The sequence below is a fragment of the Lethenteron reissneri genome, unplaced genomic scaffold (assembly GCF_015708825.2).
Source record: "Lethenteron reissneri isolate LAM-NWPU_2019-01 unplaced genomic scaffold, ASM1570882v1 scaffold_1147, whole genome shotgun sequence".
In the NCBI taxonomy this organism is placed as follows: domain Eukaryota; kingdom Metazoa; phylum Chordata; class Hyperoartia; order Petromyzontiformes; family Petromyzontidae; genus Lethenteron; species Lethenteron reissneri.
In genome coordinates, this window is record NW_026890835.1 from 19,432 (window position 1) to 33,686 (window position 14,255).

The 14,255-nt window shown below is 47.7% G+C and overlaps 1 pseudogene; it reads right to left on the bottom strand.

Annotated features, from left to right (window-relative positions):
- Positions 1 to 1,493: 1,493 nt before the first annotated feature.
- LOC133361569 (delta(14)-sterol reductase TM7SF2-like) lies at positions 1,494 to 11,377 on the bottom strand (annotated as a pseudogene).
- Positions 11,378 to 14,255: the final 2,878 nt, after the last annotated feature.

The following is a 14,255-nucleotide window of genomic DNA, read 5'->3' on the forward strand; positions in this document are numbered from 1 at the left end:
CCTGACCACCTTGACCCCCTGAACCTGCTTATAGAGCCTGCCCCACACCGCACGGAGTTGGTGAACAAGTCGATTATGTTGTAAAAACTAAACGGTGACGTTTTCGTGCGCTGGTCTTAAGTGTCCTGCTCGTGTCGGATTCCTGTAAATGTGTAGCTTTGCCTTGTGCCGTCGCAAATGCGCCCCGGTTGTGCGCACACGTTGCTCGATGTCGTTTTTGTAAACAAGGAAATATTTTCAAGAACATAATAGCGGCTTTGCAAAGAAAAAAATTAAAAACGAAAATACCAGGTGTTTAATTGTGGGGCGGAGGATGTACAGTATTTAGTATTAAGGCGCAACTTGGCGTTGTCGCGAGGAGCCGTTTTAGAACGTAGTGAGTTTTGTTGGTGGCGCCCTAGTCCTGGTAACGGTAGCGTTGTAGTACATTTCACTCCTCGGTTTTTCTGATACATTCCTGTGTCCGCCCCCCCCCTGCCTCACCTGGTCCCCCACACCCAGGAGAGGTTGGGTTGAGAGTTTTGGGGCGAGAAGCTTAGGCATTTTTACCTGGAATGTGTTAATGGGTTTTTATTAATTTATGTTTATAGTTTTATCGTGAATCGTCGGGGGAAGCTGGCATGATGTTGATGCACGATTGGAGAAGAGGTCGTGATGGTGCAAGAAAGGGCATGGAGCCTGGCGGCTACAGCTCATGTTTGCTTGACACTGATGGAATGCGAAGGAGGGTGGTGAGGCGGGGATGACCAACCCTTCCCCTGCTTCAGGGTGGGGACATCAGTCCCCCTCACCCCCCCGTCCCCCCTCACGTCAAGTCACCCTTCACCCCCAATCATACCTTACATTGCTATCCCTTAGTCACTCTTCACTCCCTCGCACCATTGAATCCTCGCCCACTCTCGCCATAATCCCCAGTCACTGCTCACCTCTCAGTCACTCCTTGTCATTCCCAGTCACCTGTTGTTGTGCACTTGGGTTGAGGGGAGGTGGAGCCACGTGAGATGAGGGTTTAAAGGCAAGCACGCGCCGGCCACGTGATGATGCTTGTAACTATGATGATGACCCCCTTATTAAGATGGCGACTGTGACAATGTTTGGTGGTGATGTTGGTGATGATTGTTAGTGGTGGTGATGTTTTTATCGTGGTGGTTAAGACGATGACGATGGTGACTGTGGTTCATGTCGCACGCTCTCCCGAGTTCCGCGCGAGAGGCCGAGCTGTTTTGCTCGTTATCTGAGAAATAAAGAACTTCACACGGTGAGGAGGGGCCATGTTGTGGATGATGAGTGACCCTCTCCCCTGCTACTCGCTCTACAGATAACTCCTCAATAGTCGTGAGCAGAATAACTACACTTTTGACGAAAAACGATACGGTAAAAGCACTTTTTTTCAGGATTAAAAAATTTAACTTCAATACATATTTAAATATTTCGCATTTTCTTATGAAATGTTTGCATAAAATCATTTACAACAACGAGCAGAAAAAGTTGGACCGATTTTTCACAGACTAGTAAATTTAATTATTTAACTCTGTAATATTTGTTGTATTTCATAGCATATTTAGGATCAACACCCTCGTATAAATACTAACATAAGTTAGCATGTTGGGGTTTTCCCCCAATCTTGGCAGGACATTTTATAAATACAGTGTCTATACATTTTGTTTCTTATTGAAAAACCAAGTGAATTCTTGCGTACATTTTAAAAAACCATTACTAGATTGGTCCTATTGAAACATTTTGGCCAATTTTTTTTTACAAATCCCTACTTGTCATTATTTAATATGTTAAAAGCTTATCTATGCCTCGTGAAAAAGTAAAATCTCCTTTTAAATTCCAGTGAAATGTCACAATGTTTTTACCAAGCTACAATACTTTGTTTTTTTGACCCCAGTGACAGCACTTTCAAATTAGAAACGCATTGCCCTTTAGTACCCAATTAGTCCCCAAACAGTCATAGCCTGTATCAAATTAAGTCGGGGCCAAATGTGGAGTTTCCTCACCCTAGCCGTAAACAAATGACAGCACCGCTGTGCGTTGGACTTCATCCCAATGCCCAGGATTCACATGTGAAAATATGTAAAACAAGCTAAATGCCACGTGCGCCAGGCAGACCCGGAGGAGTCGCAGCCACAACTTTTGAGGCGTGACCTTCACAAATACAATCTCCCTGCACCCGGGCAAACAGTGCCTGGTCACGGTTAAAGGACGGAGGCTGCGCAGAAGTTGGCGTTGAGCGGACGGTCACCTGGGGCAGGTGAGCGGCGGGGGCTAGTAGAGGCCGGGCAGCAGGCGGTATGGCACGGGTGGCAGTACTCGGCCCACGCGGCGCCATAGCGCCGCACGCACGCCTGCTCGGTGTGCACGCCCCGCACGAGCAGCGCGCCGCACACGTACACGGCCTGCACCCAAGGCAGGGCGGCGTGCACGCCTGAACAGCCCAGAGCGCAGCGCACACGGGGCCACACGGCGCATGCAGGATACATTACACATGTGGACTTGGAGAGCACACAAATTATATGGTATACATGACACAGGACACGACTGCACACAGGACATGGTATACTTAAAACACAGATCACATACCCGAACAGCACACACAGTATATGCAATACATGGGATATTATGCAAGCACAAACACTATATCCGATTGATATAATGATTGTCGGTTCAATTATTCTGAGTAAATTATTACATAAATAATCAGATAATCCAGATAGAGGGGTGCAGATGTTTACCACAGGGCAGGGTCCACGCCACCGTCATGAGCAGCTGTCCCAGTGTGTCAGGGTGGCGCAAGACGCCCCACCAGCCGGACACCAGCAGACGCTTGCCAGTCGCCGTGGGAATGCTCTCCTTACCTACGCAGTGGAGAGTTTTACGCAAATGGCACCAATGGGTGGCTCAAGAACACAATCCATCCGCAAAACTCGGGACTTTTCACTTCGGTTTTTCAGTATCGTCAATAATTCGCAGAAGTATTACATCCTCAGAAGTATTTAATTAACAATCAAATGTTTCAAGCCACACAACAGGCTTGATGTCACTAGATGAAGCCACGCAAGATGATGTCATCCCCTTGGCCAGCAAGGGGAATATACTTTAAGCACTGGTGTTTGTCTTCAGAATTTTTGGGCAATGCTTTAATTTTAAAGTCACACTGCTCAAATGAGCATTGAGGCGGTGCCCATCTCCTGTTAACAGTCTTGACCCAGTGATCGAGGTTCCGCATGGCGGAGGGGATATTTGGCCAGTTTTATAAAGAGCAGGTCCCTAATATCAACGCAACTTTATACTAAAAACGAATGCATATTTTATCATCTTTTATGAGAGCTATTGTGGGGTCCCCCGTGACAGACAGCACATTAACGCTTTCAACCTTTGTTGGAAAGCGTAAAAAAAGGAAAATGGTAAGAGGAGTGCGCTGTGGCTTACGAAAAGAGCGAGTCAAGCTGGGTTTGTGCTGGAAGGCGCGTCTCTCGGCGCTCGCTCTGCAGTAAATGTACAGACCCAGTCCTGCAAGAAACAGTAAACATGGCACACTAAAAATGCCGGGTACTGACACAGCCAGTGAAGTCGGTGTTTAACACTGCAGGATTAAGAGTGGGTAAGCAGTTAAGTATTAGTACCATGCAGTCGGTAAGCGGGCATTCCATATAGCTATGTGTGGGGTGAGTATTATTTGTCAAAGATGAGGGCGAGTGCAGCGCTGAGCAGGTACCATAGAGTAGCGCGAGTGAGGCAGAGTGGTATAGCGGCAGCTGAAGGGGCTGCTGGACCAGGTAGGCAGCCGGAAGGGAGCACACGAGGGGAGTCCAAGCCAGATCAATAAACAGCAGCAGGAACCCGGCCCCTAGAGGCGATGTATCCAATGCAGCCACCAGCTTCCCCTACAACAGCCACCATTCATTACTAAGTGACGGTGATGTCACCACAGCGGTTGTGCCAGACTAGGTGCACTTGGGAAGCCACAAAAAAACATCTGCCTTACCGGTCATGAAACATACCCAGTTGTTGGGTAGTTTTATTATAAGTGGTGTAACTCCTAACTAAACTATTTTTTATTTTACCAGGTAAGGCCCTACATCCTGTAAGAGCAGTTGACTGTTGATTATAAACCAAAACAAATTGTCCTGCTTATTGATTTCATTTCAATCATGTTTTCACAAACCAAGGCCTAAGTAAAAAACGTGATTTTTAAGAAAAAAATTCCACATTAAACGGGCAGTCAGACAAGGATATGCTTTTGACAAAGTTACAGCAACTGAAGATTTCATTTGATGAGATAAATAAAGGCATAAATATAAATGAAGAAAATATTAAGCATCCCAGACTTGCCGATTGCAGAGGCCAGTCATACTGCTAGTGCAGGAACTAAAATCGTCCATACTTCAGCAGAAGGTCACGCGTTACCTCGTTCCACAGGGCAGCAGCGATGTACACGATCTGAAATGTTGCGACGAGAGCGAGTGCAGAGCACGGGGTGCCAGCATCCCGTGCCTGCGCTGCAACCAAGCCCAGCACTAGCACCACCTAAACAGTCCAGCAGGGACAAGCGGTTGACTCGTTCCGAGTGTTGTAATGATGCATCGATTAAAATTGATTAAGGATCAAGATGTGTTCATTGAGTCATTGATTAAAATGTATTTTTAGTTACATGTCTAAAGACCATCACTCCACACTCACAACAGCTCTTCTCACCCACATGTGTTTTTGTTCAAGCACCATTTACTTAGAGGTGTCTCAAGAATGTTCTACACGCAATAACCAACATATCATCTCAAACATTTGCAAGGGCACCCCCAGTGACAGCTGTCCCTGTGTGGCGCAAGGTGACTCGACACCTGGTCCACAAGCAGGCAAGAGTGTGCCAAGTAGGGGATGATTCTTGTGTGCATCCCAATTAAACAATTTGAGTCATTTTCGAATTTGGAAAATTTGGACCATGCATGAAGAGCAATGAACATGGTCATGGACATGAAGTTAGCGATTCTGTGGAGCAATAATCTGAGGCAGGGAAGAGCGTGGGACTTGTTCAAGGCGTGGCACGAATCCCCCATAAAGCGCCAGCTGTCACTTGCAGCAGACGAACATGCACCCCGGCACTACTCACCCAGCCCAGCAGGCCCAGACGCAGCTCGCAGAAGTGCTTGACGTTTAGGGCGCCCATGCGTGGGTTCAGCTCCCGGCCGAGAACAAAGTCATATGCCATGTTTCCTGTCAACAGCATGAGGTCGAATAACGATTGGGGGAGAAACCTTAACAAAGACAAATATCCCCCGTTGAGGGAAGCGCTGTTGGCGAGAAACTTGGCAGCCTCTCTGAGGCACAGATGACTGCACCTGGAAGCAACGCTTCTGCACCTCGTTGAGCCACTTCAACAAAGTCTCCATTTAAGTCCTATAGCCCGTTTTGGGATCGTGCACATGCTCTCAAAGCACCCTCATTCAATGCTGAAGCAGTGGAGAGAAATCTGGGACAATACCAACGTCCTTAATTGCTGAATCCACAGAAGATCCACTCGTAATGGTGTGTACATAATCACATCAAAACTCACACAGCAGATGTGGTTATTTCCTGCAATGTATAATAAACAATAGTCCACAGTGCAATTACATCGTAACGCCACTGCCCGCTTCGATCATTCACCAGCAGTGTTTTGATATTAACGAGGCTACTCCTCAAGCCGCCCACTGGCTGACTCACCAATTTCGATGTGCGCATTTTCATATTGTAGATCAAATGTCTGCTATACGAAAGCAGAGGATGACATACGTTATGCAGCACACAACTTCAACCAATGGCATATTTCGCACAGAAGCCATTCGCTCTTCAATCCTCACCACTGACGCAGCTTGATCCAATGAACGCAACCCAAGGTGCTTACGCTCACCTGTGTTCCCGAGCGGCGCCAGGTCTGCGGTGTCTTTGCCAAGCGAAGCTATGTATAGCGCAACGCCCAACAGCAGTGCGGCGCCGGCAGCGGCGGTGGCCAGGGGAGTGAGGAGGGTGGGAGCCGAGGTGGGGTCCAGATCAAATGCCCACCAGCCCGCCCCCATAGCAGCCAGTGTCAGCAACAGCGCCAGCATCCCTGCCCACAGGGAGTGACCACGTGTCAGTGAACTTGTCACTGTTGTGTTCTAAAACAGGGTTTCCACACTTCATTAGCGTGACTTGCATCCGCAAGTTTTTTTTACCTTTGCTAATCTATTTAAATAATGATTCAGTCGTTTCAAGTTTTATGCACCTGATGGTGAAAATGTAAGTTAAGAATCACTTTGAAAATGTTTGTAAAACTATAAGACAATTTATAAAATCGAGATTTCTTGTTTAAGGTTGTGAGTGAGATTTGCAGGTCCAATGAAAGACAGTGAGTAAATGGGGGAATGTATACCAATCATTAGGAATGTGCAGCATGTAATAACCTAATTTATATGAGACAATTGGTAAATGTGAAAAGACGTATCATGGCAGGCCACGAGGAACGCAGTTTTTCTAAATAAGTACCTGCTATGGCTGCTCTGGACCCAACTACCCCACACCCTGCCTCAAGTGTCTCACCGTTGGTTCTGTAGGCAAGCACCTCCCCGCTGTGCTGCAGCGCTCCCTTCACCACCTGCACACGACACGGTGCCCAGGTGACATGGCGGCCCCGCATTTACAGAACCGCCCGCAAAATTTCTATGATAATTTAATTCGTGAATGCTAAATATTTTATCAGGGTCAGTGAAGCAAATTTATTGCCAAAGTATCAAATAAAGTCAATATAAAAAATTATACAAAACACCTACGTGTTAAAGCAATAGTTAAAGCTGTAAATAAATAGAAAATATTAAAATTAAGCCTTCAAGTTCAAGTTCATTTATTAGGTATAGCCCTGTGAGCCATTCGGCTCTTGAATCGGATGCAACCGCAACAAACAAAAAAGCATCTTTTAAAGTGAATATGTGACTGAGTGCAAACAGAAAATCCAAGAAAAGACAGCAAAATATTGCAGAAAAAGCACCATACACAACACTGTGTGCAAAAATCCCAGTGGGATGCAAGTCAAACAACAACAACCACAATACAACTTAGATTAAGGCCATCAGTCTAACTCTGTACTACAACAAACAAACATGGCCAAACCAAAACACTTTTGTGCCCCTGCCCGAGCCCCCAAACCAACTAAGGTTACTAAAGACCACAGAGGTCACAGGCCCACGCCTTGAGTAATTGTGGTGCTCATAAGGAATTTGTATCATGTGTATTAATGTTTTATCACCGCAATCTGGCACTGACGTTCATTACGCATGTATGTTATGCACAATAAAAAATTGTCAGCCTACGAACCTCCCACCTGACTCCCTTTGGAGTGGGTTGAGAAGTCCTGTTGTATTGTGAAAAATTATATCGCAGTAAAACCTCACTACAAGCAGCTGTGGCAACAAGCAGGCACCTCTCACCTCACCGCCAAGGGGCAGCACAAACAGCAGCACCTGCAAAGCCATCCACGCCAGCAGTGCCACAAGGCAACGCGGGTCCCACAGCCGCGCTGGGGTCCAGGCAGGAGCACCGGGTGACTGGGACAGGGACCCCAGCAGGCTGCAGCTGGGGGAGCCGGCAACCTGGGCCAGGCACAGCAGACCGGCTGGCCACACCAGCAGCAATATCACCGCACCTGCAACCCCAGAATTGGAAACTGCTTGATGATGCTGGTTGTAACTGCAAGCGAAACGTCGTATCCAATTGTTAAATGTTGTGGATTGCTCTCCAACATACTGGTGCTGAAGCAGTAATACATTGGTACGTTTGTTCACGTAACAACTTTATTAATTGGCTGTTTCGGATGGAGGGCATATGATACATTTAATCTAACCCAAAATATGAATTAGGAATCAATAAAAATGTGACCTTACAAATTATACAAAAAAAATTATATGCATTGATTATGTAATTGTAATAGTTTTCAGGAAGTATTGATATAGCAGTAAGGAAGCCAAATGGTAGCCGTCAGGGTGAAATTTATTTACATATTAGTTCCTTAATTGCAACAACTCTATACTGTAGGTTTAAATTGATCTCCATGTGGCCCTCCATTACAGATGAATGGAGAGTTTATGGATTAACGTCGTCAACCTTGGTTGGAAAGCATTAAAAAATAAACAACTCTTGGATCAAATCATGACAACTCATCACATTGCAGGGAGCGGCGAGCAGGTGGGTGAGGCAAGTGAATCGTTACTCAACTACCGTGCACTCACCTGCCAGGCCACGGGAGCTGAGCGGTGTTCTCTTGGGGCGACATGGGACGGCACGCTTGTGTGGGGAGAGGAGTGGGAGACACAGGGAGTCCCATTGTGTGCCTTTGGGTCCCCTCCGAGCACCAGCCGCCCAGCGTCGTTGGAAGCTGTAGTTCTTCACAATATCAGGGGTACGCATCTGCTCATGACGCTCCGCCTGCATGGCATGTCACACAGCCATGACACGCAGCAACACATAACATGGAGTGCACAGTAGAAACAGCACGTCTGATTAGCACGGGTAGCTACGTACAGTGCGAAAGAAGTTCAACATACAAGCATTTTTTATCTCCATTATGCTCTTGGCATCATTAAATGAAGAAACCATTTGGATCGCTCACACAGCAGCGCAAGCGTTCGTGTTAGAGAACAGCGCACGGTCAGAGGCAGCACTTCAAGTTTGCCAGATAACTGTCATACAGCAGTGGAATTTAGCCTAACCCAGAGAGTTAATTTTTTGCAGTTATTGGTGGCCGTTTTAATCACAGCAGCTGCCTGGATTCGAACCCAGACTCTCATAGATGCCAACTCAGCACTCTGACCCGAGCCATATAATTGATTCACATAACCTACTCGACATCTGTGAAAAAGAGCTTCATATCTCAGATTTCTCCAGGATAAATATTCTAACCTTTATTTATAAAGATGAAAGATACAAATTTTGAGACACATTAAAATTTCCTCAGCAACGAGTGGCGCAACTGTTTACCACAAATGGAATCGCAACCCAAATTGTGATAACTCTTCAAACCGCCAGGATATGGTGAATATTTTAAACCACAGTACACAGCAAAACAGGCTTACAGCACGCATCCAGACCAAGGTACACTCATTACTACACACACCTGTGGTGCAGGTGCATCTTGCGAACTGGGCTGGGGCTCAGTGCGGTCCGGGCTGCTCTCCAGGCTGACGCTGCTTGCGGGTCCAGGGGGTTCCGGAGGGCTGGCGGCTGGCTTTGTGGGAGAGCGCGAGATCCTGGGGCGTCCACGAAGGCGCGCCGAGCGACCAGGGGAACCAGGAGCGAGCGAGGACTTGGGGCTTCCAGAAGAGTGAGCAGAAGAGTCAGGAGAGACGGAAGACTGAAAAGCCTTGGAGCGGCCCGGAGGGATGGCATGAGAGGAGGGAGGAGAACCAGACGAGCGTAAAGACTTGTGGCGGCTGGGAAGCGGGTAGGAGAGCCAGGAGAGACAGCTGAGCGCGAGCCTTGGAGCGGCCGGGAGAGCGGGCAGTGGTGACCCGGCGCTGCCTCCCTGGCTGCAGACACACAACAAAGACGATACAGATGACACAACATTGCACACGCATAGGGGCGGATTAAAAAGATGCACGCAATGAAAATAAGCAACTATTTATCCTTGCATTCACGTCACGGGTTATCCCACGTGATTTAAAGCTTTGCTAATGAGAAAGAACACGTGAATATCAGTCGGGCACGCTCTGACTAAGGCACGGAAGTGATGCTATGCCAAGAACAATTGGAGAGAAGCCATTGCAACATCACGTTAGAGATCCTTATGTAAAATGTAAGCTCCTGATCTTACATTCTATTTTCTCATTAACCTCACGTCAGATAGCCGATGAAGTGTTACTGGTGTGAGTATACCAGATTTTGACCCCTGCAATCTAATATGAAGCATACAATCCTTTTGAGTTGCCCAGAGTTAATAACATAGTCAAGATCATGTGCATTAATCCGTGATGCTAAAATAAGTTGAACCTGGTTTCCCTCTTGCAATTCACAAGTCCCCTTTAACATTGGTATCATGCGATAACCTGGATGGCTTTTAAAAGTTGATGTGCAATTATTTCTCATCGTATATTGAAGCTCACACGTAGACTGGAACAAGAGGTGCCGTGGATGTGGTGTGCAGGGGTCGTACAATGTTTTCCCAGGTCACTAAACACGGACAAAACCCGTCTGAAATGAAGCCCTGGGTTTAATTTGGGGCTTTGCCAACGTCAACTGCTCCCTTTAACATTGGTATCATGCGATGACCTGATGGCTTTTAAAAGTGGATGTGCAATTTTTTTTTATTTAAAGCTTTCGTGACTGCAGGGATTCATATTCTTGGTTCTTTCGGTAAAGTCACGTAGAAGGGAAATAATTGTTTTATATTTATATTATTTATTATTTCCCTTTACGTGACTTTACCGAAAGAACCAAACACGTGCAATTATTTCTCTTTGTATTTTCTACCCCACTTCATTTACTCTGCAGTGATATTTTCTCACCAAAAAAATATATAATTTTTTTTAAATCTCACTCGTAGACTGGAACAAGAAGAGGTGCCGTGGATGTGGTGTGCAGGGTTCGTAAAATGTTTTCCCAGGTCACTAATAAACACGGACAAAACCCGTCTAAAATGAAGCCCTCTGTTTAATTCGGGGCTGTGCCAACGTCAACTGCTCCCAACAGCTGCCACCAACGGAACAAAAAATGGTGTCGCGTGTGAAAGGCAAAGCTCGCGGTCACTCCTCATCCTCTCACCTTCATAATCAGTCACTCCTCACTCCCCCAGTCACCCCTCACAGGTGCTCATCTCAGCCACTCCCCACTTATGAATCAGCCACGATGCCCCCTTGCTCACAGACCCAGACACACGCCTCGGTCACCACTCTTCATCACTCCCCTCAGCCCTGACACTATCACCCCCCCCCCCCAGTCATTCCTCATCCTCTCATCTTCATAATCAGTCATTCCTCACAGTAACTCATCAGAGTCGCTCGCCTCGGTCACTCCTCACGCTCCGTTACCCCCCCGCGGAGCCGATTCTCGGCAGGGTCGAGGCGACGGGAGGTCTGCTTGGGTTCACCCACCGAGCGGGCGACGGCGCCGACTTGCTTGCCGTCGGAGCCCCGAGCCTCCGCGCGTGTCCCTCTTCTCTCCTCGTCTTCCCCTCGTCTCTCCTCGTCTTCCCCTCGTCTCGCCTCCGCTCTCCCTTCTCGTCTCTTCGCCTCCCCCCTCATCTTCTCGCGTCCTCCGCCACCCCTCGTCTCGGTTCCGTATTTTGGGCGGGAAAGGCGAAGCAGCTTCGCGAAGCTCTCAGTGCGCATGCGCGAGCGCGCGGATCCAATGGGAATGCCGAACTGTGGGTCCCGCCCACATTAAGTTGTGCACGCCCCCCCCCTTGGCTCCTCCCCCCTCCTCCTCTTACCCGATATATTAATGCCCCATCACAAATAACTCCCACTACACTTATTTTGCTGTGCTTTTTTACACCTGATGAAGGAAGCTTGTGTTGTCTCCGAAACGGCTTGATTTATAATTTTATTTATATATTATTTATATTATTATTTTTTATTTTTACCTACGTGACTTTACCGAAAAAAACCTTAGAGTATTAATCCTTGCAGTAAAGTCGCGTAGGTAAAAAATGAAATTAAGATTAATAAAAAATAAAAACAATAAAATCACAACGTTTCGGAGGCAACAAGCTTCCGTCTTGTAGGATGAACCTCCGAAACGTCGTGATTTTATTGTTTTTATTTTTTACTACCGAAAGAACTAAGAGTATGAATCCTTGCAGTCACGAAAGCTTCAAATCTAGAATTAATCCTTGCAGTCACGAAAGCTTCAAATCTAGAATGCACGCCCACTAATTTGCACGCGGTGTCATCGACCATGGTCACTCCGCTGCTGGATTAAGACACCTGTCAACCCGTACGGTGGTGGTCTACCCCCCGTGTATTCTTGTGCAGGGAAATTGAGTTTTCAGGTCAATAGCGCGTACAGCCGTTTCAATACGGGCAAACATAATTGTCTATTTGTTTGTCTTTCTCTCCCTTGTGATGGGACTTTGTAGGATGAACGTTGAGATTGATAAGGGCACGGGGTTACCAATAAGGTCTGAGTTGGTCTTATAATCAGGTAGGGCACTGGTCAATAAGGGCTTGACATGGATGGATTAAGGCCTCCCTTAAGCGGCTCCATCCTTCAAGGCGATTTGTCTAACCAGGCAAAAACCCACGGTGGGCCAGGATGAGTCTCAATTGCAAAGGGGGGGTGGATCTCGGTCACCAAAACGACGCGCAAGTGAAAACAGCACGAAAATAGCAGTCTCACCACGTGAGCAATCGAAACTATTTCACAAACATAAATCAATGTCAAATGTCAATTAATAAATTCCTCCCCTTCCAGGGAGTGGCATCGAACAGATTATGCATAGAATGCACGAAAAGGAGTAAAAGGTGCAGAGACAGGAATATGGGGATGGTAAGTTTGGTATTGGAAGTCGTATCTCGAGGTGGACATCTAATAAGAGTTAACATCTTCAGTTATAGATGCTATACAATTGTTTGCCCAGCAAAGCATCTTTTAGGTGAAATTGGAAACGAGATCGATTCGATTGTAATGGACAAAGATCAGTGTCAGAGGCGTCTCTCAGTCCCTCACAATTCAAACGCAGGAAGTGACCAGTGGCTGTGATGCAGGGTTCACTTCAGCGATCCCCCACATTAGCGGAGGGGTTGGAGGAGGAGGGGGGGTGGGCGAAACTAATTAGATACAAAATAAATAACATCGGAAAGAGAGATCAGAAGGGTAAGTCAGTTGTGGAGCGACTCATGCAGCCAGCTATGGCTGCACGGTTTGGTGGTACATGTTGTTTATGTCGTTTATTGTGAAAATTCGGTCACAGTTCCTATGATCGCTGTTACATTGCTTTTATGGCTTTATTTGTGATTTCGAAAAGTTTTTTGGTTTGGCCATGTTTGTTTGTTGTAGTACGGAGTTAGACTGATGGCCTTAATCTAAATTGTCTTGTAGTTGTGTTTGACTTGCATCCCACTGGGATTTTTGCACACAGCGTTGGTGTACGGTGCTTTTTCTGCAATATTTTGCTGTCTTTTCTTGGATTTTCTGTTTGCACGTAGTCACATAGTCACATTAAGATGTTTTCTTGTTCATGTTTTTGTTTGTTGCGGTTGCACCCGATTCAAGAGCCGAATGGCTCACAGGGCTATACCAAATAAATGAAACTGAAAACTGATTGTGACCTCGAATTCGGAGGCTTCGCGGAGCAGCACACGATGCGATGGTTGTTGCCACTTCATAGCCACTTCGCTGCGGTGACCGAATGGAATGAAACCTGACCAGCGAAACGTAAAATGAAACGGGAGTTTAAAAGTAAAAGCTTCAATTTTTTTATACATTTATAAAAACAGAGAATGCTCGCGTCGTAGACCCGCGGCGAGACAGACGCTGCGCTCGAACCGCGCGGGTTCCTGCGCTCTTTATTTCGTGAACGCGCGGCAAAGAAGAAGCGAAGCGGTGCGGGCGAAGTCGGCCACTGCTGTAGCCAGCGGGGGGGGGGGGGGGGTCAAGGGGGAGCAGGGGGGGTCAAGGTGGGAGCGGGGGGAGGGGTCAAGGTGGGAACGCGGGGAGGGTCAAGGTGGGAGCGGGGGGGTCAAGGTGGGAGGGGGGAGTCAAAGTGGGAGTGGAGGGGGTCAAGGTGGGAGGGGGGGTCAAGGTGGGAGCGGGGGGAGGGTCAAGGTGGGAGCAGGGGGGTCAAGGTGGGAGCGCGGGGGGGGGGGTCAAGGTGGGAGCGGGGAGGGGTCAAGATGGGAGCGTGGGGGGAGGGGTCAAGGTGGGAGCGGGGGGGGTCAAGGTGGGAGCAGGGAGTGGTCAAGGACGAGGCGGCGACGGTGACGCTGGTACCCGAACTTTGCCGTCCAGCGGCAACAATAAGCCCAGGTCCGCCGAGCTCCACAGGAACCCTGGGATTTTCTGAACCCGTGGGCCGGCGAAGCTCCCAGGACCCCGGGGAAGGTTACGTGGCACGCGTGTGGTTGCTAGCAGCGACGTTATTGCTTTGCAAATTATTAACATTGCCATTGCTGCGACTACTGCTCCGAGCGGTTGAAATAAAGACTTCATATGCAACAACCGGCGGGGCATCCACCGCCGTGAGCTCCGAGCACAACGGGAAACCGGGCAGGGCAGCAGCTGCGCTCAGTGACGCAGCCCCACAC